The sequence below is a fragment of the Miscanthus floridulus genome, chromosome 5, assembly GCF_019320115.1.
Source record: "Miscanthus floridulus cultivar M001 chromosome 5, ASM1932011v1, whole genome shotgun sequence".
Classification (NCBI taxonomy): domain Eukaryota; kingdom Viridiplantae; phylum Streptophyta; class Magnoliopsida; order Poales; family Poaceae; genus Miscanthus; species Miscanthus floridulus.
This window is the reverse complement of record NC_089584.1, coordinates 47,724,771-47,733,684: the sequence shown is the minus strand read 5'-3', so window position 1 is coordinate 47,733,684 and position 8,914 is coordinate 47,724,771.

Sequence of the window (8,914 nt, the reverse complement as noted above, 5' to 3'; positions counted from 1 at the left end):
TTATTTTTCTGACTGTTTTATTTTACGCTTTCGAAGAGACATGAATGTCTTAAGTATATCATCTTTATCAACTTCAAAGAAAATATGTCTTGAGTTAGAAGGATTGAAGGCCGACATACGAGACAACAACTCCATATTACTCTGCCAAGAGTCTGCTCTTCCACCACAGGCTCAACCGGATCAAGGGAACATTTAAAAGTAGCAGCAGCAGCCACCACCACCTTCTTTGTTTCATGCTTCTGAAAAAGAGATGCCATATCCGAATTTCTCTTCATAAGAGCACAAATATTAAAAACAATACTAAATAACTAAACAATTTATTATTTGTGATGTTTGCAAATTAATTTTCTAAAAAATAGAATAGCACAAGACACCGAATAACAAATTTTGGATTTCATCTAAACAAAATAACGAATCAAGAATCATGACGAGTAGATGACGAACCTCCATGAGACTGTGACTATCTGGTAATCTAATTAGTGCGACCGTTCAGGCGGCACGTCATGAGGCGGCGTGTTCGATCACTTTCCGTCCTCTCTCTCCGACGCCTCCGATTGAGATTAGATTAGGCCATTAGGGATAGATTAGGGATATTGGGAAAGTCTCCCGTACTCATGTGGGCAGTGGCATTGCGTAACTGCGTATGCACGGCGACACCAGGTGGCCAGGCCATCAGAGCGTTTCGTGGTCCTTTGGTGGACTTACCGCGTGGGCCGGCTCACGTGGGCCTTTCTTGGTGGCGTGATCCAGGATTCCACCAGGTAAGTCATTTTCTTTTCTTTTCTTTTACAATACAGATGCTTATACATTATTAGATATACCTATATACTATAATACTATGCTTGCCGGTGCTGCTGCATACCTGGCTCCGCCACTTCCCTGCCCTGCCCAAGAAAGAAACAAACAAATCTCTAATTTGTCGATTGCAATGTTTTCTCCTTATACTCCTATACTAGTGCTTCGAGGGCACGAGATGTCGAGATCTTGCCTCTTGTGGCATGCATGCATCTTGATCTTGTGCCAACACGTGAACCTTCGTTCTACGAAAACAATACACGTGACCTGCTGAACACCACAATCTATATTTGTTGCTTAATTATAGTATTATTATGCCCCGTTAGTCACGGCTCCAAATGACCTAGTCATTACAGTCCATGAATTAATCCATTGTGGTTTTACGGGCTCCTAGTTCATTTTGAGAAGAGGGATAAAAAAAGGCTCCTTTCTACGGTGTCAGGAGAAATCAGAGCTGGCCGGAATACAACCAAACATGATCTCAGTTTTTTATCCACATTGGCCTCTATAGCACCACCTAAGATATGCAATGTGTGTGCAAAGGTGAATTTATATTGTGTGCTGCAGGTGGAGCCGTGCCCATGTCCAAACCAAAAATCAATTATCCCACTCAAATTTCCCACCACATACTTTTGCTAATAGCTATAGTTATATAGTGTCACACCTCTCTCTATTTTTGCTCTAGCTCCACCCATGTATGTGTGTTTGGTTACCCTAAAGATACAAACTACAAGTAAGATTTGCCTGGACTGTGTTCTATCTAGTGAGTGTTAGGTCTTAATCATAATCAGGGTCTTAGTTAGCCTAATCAAGATCACATGAACATCCAATCCATACTTAGCATTTAATCGCACTTAATTAGCACTAACCTTTAGACGAAGATATCCAAAGGGCTGCTAATGTCCATGTACCTGCTCGGGTAGCAGGCATATGCCGCTATTGGTGTAGAGGTGGAAGACGCCATCACTAGTAGAGGGGTGGCGGCTAGTCTGTGGCCTTCAACACCACTCCCCAGCAACCATGATCGGTAGGTCTTAGGTTTTTCACATCATTTCTAATCACAAAGATGGCTCTATCTTATAGCTCGGTGTGGCCAGGGACCAGACCCATTAATTAGAGTTGTTAGGCTCCTCAAGTCTCGGTCAAGTTATTGATCAACTAATATCAATTCTAACAGTGAACTCTATGTTTTATTAGAAGTGGAGGAGGTGAGGAATGTATGTTTTTTTTATCCCAATTAACTTGTGCAAGCATAATTTCGTAATACAACCAAATCTTGGATAACATTAACAAGAATAGCAGTTACAACTTGCATTTTGCCATCAATACAAACAAAACAAAGTGGTTTCACAACCATGGCAATTCAGGATTACATATAATTAGGGGTGTAGGGGGATGATTAGCGTCCAACTGGTCAGCAGCAGTTGCCGACCACCCTCCTTTTTCTCTTGTTTGGAATGAAGGAATAGAAAACAGAGGAAAATGAAAAACAAAAGAATAGGATAGAAGAGTATTAGCAAAACAGTGGAACGAAAAAAGACATGAAATTTCATAAATTGGTGTTTGGAATGGAGGAATCAAGAGCGCAGGAAATTGATTTTACGTGGGACCCTATGGTGTAGATCAGGTTTAGTCTCACAGGAACTGCTTGTTCTTTACCCCTATGGTGCAGATCAGGTTTAGTCTCCCAAGAATTGCTTGTTCTTTACCCTCTTTTTAGTACTCTTTGCCTCATGCTTCAGCGAAGGAAGAGAAAACCACATATCAAAGTGGGTTTTCTCATTCCTGTGAAATGGCTAGCTAGCTATAGGATTCTAGAGGAAAGGGAGAGGCGATTCATCCGTTCCAAACGCACATTTCAAATTCCTTTCCCCAATTTCCAATTCCAACAAATTCCTTTCATCAGTTTCCAATTCCTACAATTTCATTTCCCCAGTTTCCGATTCCCACAAATTCCTTTGATATTCCTTCAATCCAAACATAACCTTAAATTGTATTTCGTGGGACTTAAGATTTAATAACCAATATTTGGTTTGGTGATTTTTTAGACTATTTCTTTGGTCTGTTTCACAAAGATTTAAATTAACATAAAGTTTGTTCAAGTGAAACAAATGTTTGTGCACCTAGAACAGATCATCATACTTTCTAAACAAAAGTTTGTAGCTTGAGGTTTAACAAGAATTTTTAGATTAGAACAAAAGTTTATTCAAGTGGAACAATTTTGTATAGCATGAAAAAAACATATATCACCTAGAAAAACTCATGCTAACTCATCGATGGGAAAGGAATTTTTCTTTTTTTTTTTTTGCAAAATCGCATTACAGACATAGACAAATCTTAGAATAAATCAAAAAAAAAAACACGAACATAAACGTTAAGTCGAGGACTAAGTAAGCATGTTCTACCACAAGAAACCTACCTGGCTAAGCTATGCAGTTACGTCTTAAACAAAAAATAATGGACATGTTCTAATGTTAGAACAATAATATTAGTATAAATTAACTTGAATTTAAATATAGACATGCAAAAAAAATATTTGCACAATTAGAACATGAGTTTGTTCATGTAGAACAATATTTTTTTTCACAAATTTAAATAAAGCATGGAACAATAATTGCAACAAATATCTTATAAGAATTTGAAATTTGTAAAATGATTGAATAATATAGTAGGACAAGAAGTTACAAACAGAAAAAAAAACATATAACGAAATTAAATCTAAAAGAAGAAAGAAAAATTAATGTTAACCCAACTTAAACAATACTAGGCCGAACATATTCTGTTATATGGCCAATATGGGCCCATCGAACAAGCATGGGGAAGACGTTGAGTTGTCGACCCAATGAGGAACAAGAACTCTCAACCACCTGCCCATCCGAAAGCCAAAGTTAATGGCCCAAATGTTTAGTTCTCAGTCCTCATCTCTCGCTCAGTCTATCTCAACTACTAGGAGATGCTTGTTGTGGTTGGGCGACCGAGAATCCGACTAATCAGGGCCTTAGAGGGTAATTTTGAATTATCTTTTATTTTATAATGAAAGGGATGGATAATTAGATGTAAATTTAGAGAGTTATTTTGTATTATCTATCATAATGGCAAAGGTTGGTAATTTAGATGTAAATTTAGGGGTTACTTGAATTATCTTCATAATGGCAGGATTGTGTAATTTAGATACAATTTTAGGCCGTTACTTTATGAATTTTTCATAATGGCAGTGGGCAATTTAAAAAAATAGAAAAAATATCCAATGGCTATTATCGGAGATGATGATTAGAGTCTATCAAATTAAAGTTCAGATATTTTCTGAGTATTATGAGAATTTTTAGAATTTATCTTCTTTTAGCGTGTCTATTGAAAATTGACGTAGAGCCTTCATTGAAACCTCTAATTAGTAGTAGTAAGATAAGATAAGATATGCTTTGAACTATATCTAAATAACTTTTTTTTTAAAAAAACAAATGGTCAACATGGTTATGTTTTGTGATAATATAAGTTTTTTGAACGAATTGTGATAATATAAGTTAAATATATAAAGAGGGAATGCGATGCATGGCCTCCACCAATTTGATCGAAATTCCCAAAATGGTACTTAAAAAACAACTATACATCTTACAGACATATAGGCCTTTCAATGTTACGTAAATGATATATGTCAAATGTCGATGCATTCCCTCCAGGCTTCCAATTTGATCGAATTTCCCTTGGGTGTGTTTGACAACTACATAAAAGAAAGAGTATGAAATTAGTGGTGAGAGTTGACCGAATGGATTAAGTGGAAATTTGACCTTTTCTATAGGGAAATAAGAGAGGGAGTTAGAGGAGGGAATTCTTCATATCACCTACTTGGTGTGGAGGTTTTAAGTGAGAAATGATACGGCAAGTCATGAGGGACGGTAAGTATATATCTTTTTTTTTTCATTAAAAGCACAATTTCCACCCCTCTCCTAGGGAATTGATAAGTGGAAGTTGACTCTCTAAACTCCCATTCCCCTTCCCACCTAAACTCCCACTCTCAAAAAACAAACAAAAGATTTCTAAACTCCTACCTCTAATTTTTCATACCCTTCTTTTAATTACCTCAAACCAAACGTATCGAAAATGTTTTTTTGAAGGAATTGTAAACGTTACACAAATATATGCATGCATTGCATGTCACGTACATGACAGATGTATGTAAAAGCCTCAAAGGCCCATCCATCCCCACGAAAGCACTCAGTTGATCCAGCCCTTTCTTCTTTTTACTAGTAACGACTATAGTCAATAATGAAATCAATTGTGTCACTCGGTGCCATGTAATTGCTCGTTCGAACTCGATCCTGATGACAGCGGTGTGATAGATTTGTAGGAACTCTAGGTGCAGATCAGTAGAAAAATTCTTAACTTCGATAAGTAGACTTGACAATGTACCTCGTCGAGTACAGTCGCGGCCGTGCTGCCGCCAACAAGGTGGCCACGATGTGTCGGTGTAGGGAAAACCATGCAGACGCCCGCTAGGTTGTCGACGGTAGCAGCAGCGTAGGCGCGGACCAGTGGCGATGGTGAAGGCGGTGTGGACTTTCCGTAGCTTACAACGGGACCTTCTAGATCGGACTAGGGCTAGGAACCTCGGTGGGGCGCTGGCAGCTACGTTGAACCTCGTACCTTGCGCCCCGGCCCCACCTTCCTCTTCATAGCCCTGCGCGATGGGGGGCCATCAGCCAGGAGAATGGCTGGGCGCCCCCGATCAGGGCGCAGATCAAGGGCCATTTGGCCGTTGTGCCAACTGGTGGAGATCAATTTAACATTCTCCCATTGATCTCACCTTATGACTTAAACTTAACTTTATATTTTTCCCATTCAATCGCAGATCAGTGCATAGAGCGTGCCTCATCGTCACGGTCAGTTGCCATTAGATTAAACAGCTACAATGCACCTCTCTGTTTTGAAACAGATTCTCAACTAGGCCCTTAGTATACAGAAATCATAGGCTTTCCCGTAAACCCATGTCGACTTTATATTCTCTAAACGCACTGGGTGGTTAGCCTTTGATAAACGGATCCACAAGTACTTGCTTAGTACTTATATGCTCAATGCTTTCAAAATGATTCTGTATTTTCTCCTTGACCACATATAACTTAATGTCAATGTGTTTGATAGCACACTTGACCTATTGTCTTAGGAGTTAACTACTTTAAATGGTTATTGTTGTTGACTACCATTATTAAATTCGGGTACATATTCCCTTAACCACTTTTGCATGTTCTTGAGGTCTAATGACAAGCTATACTATGGTATGCATCATTAATGACACCACAACTGTTTTATTGGAGCTTTTTCACAATAATATTCTAACTTCGAGTGTTAGCAACTACTGTGGATTTCACTACACATCTCGTCAAAACTTAATATTTGTACCCATAACTATTTGAGAGTACTTGTTCTTTCTTACTCAACATAAGGCCTATAATACTTTGCAAAAATGCAAGACATTCTTAACTCCATTCCAGTGATCTATATCTGGATTGGACTTCTGCCAAAATATCACGGATACGTAAGCTACGTTAGGGTAAGTTCTTACTTGTACATTCATTAAGCTTTCAACAGCTGAAGCATATGGAACCATGTTCATTTGATCGATCTCATATCGGTTCCTGGAACACTAAAAGTTCCCAAATCTATTACCCTTGACTATAGGAGCAGGCGTAGGTTTACTCGCATGCATACTTTATTTTTTAGAATCTTTTCTAAGTATGCATTTGCGATAGCCCTAATACCCCTTTTCATCTATCTCGGTGAGTTTTAATTCCTAGAACCAATGAGGCTTCACCAAGATCATTCACATTGAAACTTGAGGACAAAGACTTTCTCTTATCCAATGGCAGATTAACATTACTACTAGTGAGTAGGATGTCATTGTGGCAGAACCTCCTAAATTATAGGGCCCACATGCACCTGTCACTGTCCAATGACCTCTGACGACTATGCATATGTTCCTGGTAACTTAAGAAGAATGTCAGGTGTCCTCGAAGAACCCCGAATCATCCACAATTTTTTCGAGCAGGATCCATTACAGAGTCATTGCAGTATTACATCAGTTTATTCATTAATATACATCAGAGTGAAATAGCGGAAGTCTTACAATAACTTAGTTTACAAAATAGTTATTTCAAACCTTACAAACTAAGTACGATTATTATTACAAACCATAGTAGTGGAGTGGCATTAGTAACATAAACATAACACACAAAGAAAGTGCCCTGCCCAAGGGCCACACATTTACTTGTTATCATCAATATGAACAACCATCATGCAGCATGGTCCAAAGCAGACCTGCTTATGAGGCTCACCTGCAACAAGGGTTTAACAAACCCTAAGTACAAAAGTACTCAACAAGACTTAACCGAAGTAACAATAGATAAGACTCAGGAATGCAGGCTCAGGGATTCAAGGTAAGGCTTTAGCAATAAACAAGGTTCTTTTGCGTAAAAGCTCTTTAAAAAGATTCTTTCTTTCAACATTTAATCCTTATCAAAATCATATATGAATCTGCCATGATCCGTATTGAGATCATAACCTTCATATCAAACTTTTTCTCAAAACTTCCTCAAGTTTCATTTATTAACTACGATGATGAACAGTGAGTTGAGTCTCCATAACTGAGGAGCAATGACGATTCAAACCGATTATAACCCAGCTAGGGATTCCCAACCACACGACATATGTAGGTCTCTGACCTACATATACCAACCCACCCTCAGATCCTCTAAAACAAGAACAGGTCCGCGCCACCCGAGAGTACAATACTCCACCAATCCAGACCATTGCCACGTAGGTACATGCTACGCCCGCCATCTCTCCACTCCCAGTGCGCGAGTATCCATTCTCATAATAGAATAGCTGAGTTAAGGCTTACCAGAGCATGTGGCCAGTATTACAAAGTCTCACCTCATGCAATTCAACAACGGATGGTTCTTAATCGACACAGGTGGAAAGAACCCGCTCACAAGACCTCCATGTCTTGTGGCTCTCATACACTGAGTTCGCTCGGTCTAGATTTATTACTCCACATGCTCATATCTCATGATAACATAAATAACCAGTCGTATCCAAAAATCCATTTATACCTCACAGGTGACAGGTAATCACCCGACTTTTATTGGTCTAAGCATGACTAAGCATAACTAGGTATTCTCGAATTAAAACTAGTAACAAGGTTGATATGGAAAAACAAGGTTGGTAATGCACCAATTAGGTTTTTACTCGACTCCTAATCACTTAATGCAGTACTGAAAAGCAAAAGCGATATAAATTTATAAAACACAAGGTAGATTTAAATGCATCCGGGGCTTGCCTTGATTGTCGGAATAGTCAGGTTCCAGAGATGTTCCACAGATATCAAACTTGACCTCAACAGGTAGGTTAACTTCCTCAACAACTTGGTTGACTACCACGTTCTCACTTTCGTTCACTACACGTAGTAACAATGCCATGTTTAATATGATGCGTGATATAAAATGTGGCAGAACTGCCTAATCTAATGCCTCATAGGAGTGCTTGTCTTCCATTAGACACTAAGCACCCAGGGGAGAACACTAGATTACTCGGTTCCGTCGGGCACACCCCAGGGGAGAACCCGAAAATCCACATTTTTGCCATCAGGATCACAAATGAGAGAATAAAACTTACATCATTCTTAACCATTTCTTACATCACTTTACATGTATATCAGAGTATAACATTTATTTTATAACAGCGGAATGTAATCATATTATCAGAGTTATAAATAATTTAATGTACAGCGGAATAGAAACATGTGAACAGAGTTACAGCAGAAATAAACATCTATTAATGACATGATGAAGTATTGATATCTAGACTACGATAACAGATTATGAAACTTTCATTTATAAAAGTATTTGGTGAGAGTTATAAATAACAACTACGATCGCAGCGTAAAGGAAATTCTCTCTGAGCCCACCAGGAGGAATCCACACACAAAGGTCAGCTCAAGCCTCCACCTGTTACCTGCAACAGGGGGAATAAAACCCTGAGTACTCAATTGTACTCAGCAAGACTTACCCGACAGGAGAAAAGAAAAGACTCCAAGGATATGCAAGGCTATCTGGCTTGTGGGTTTATT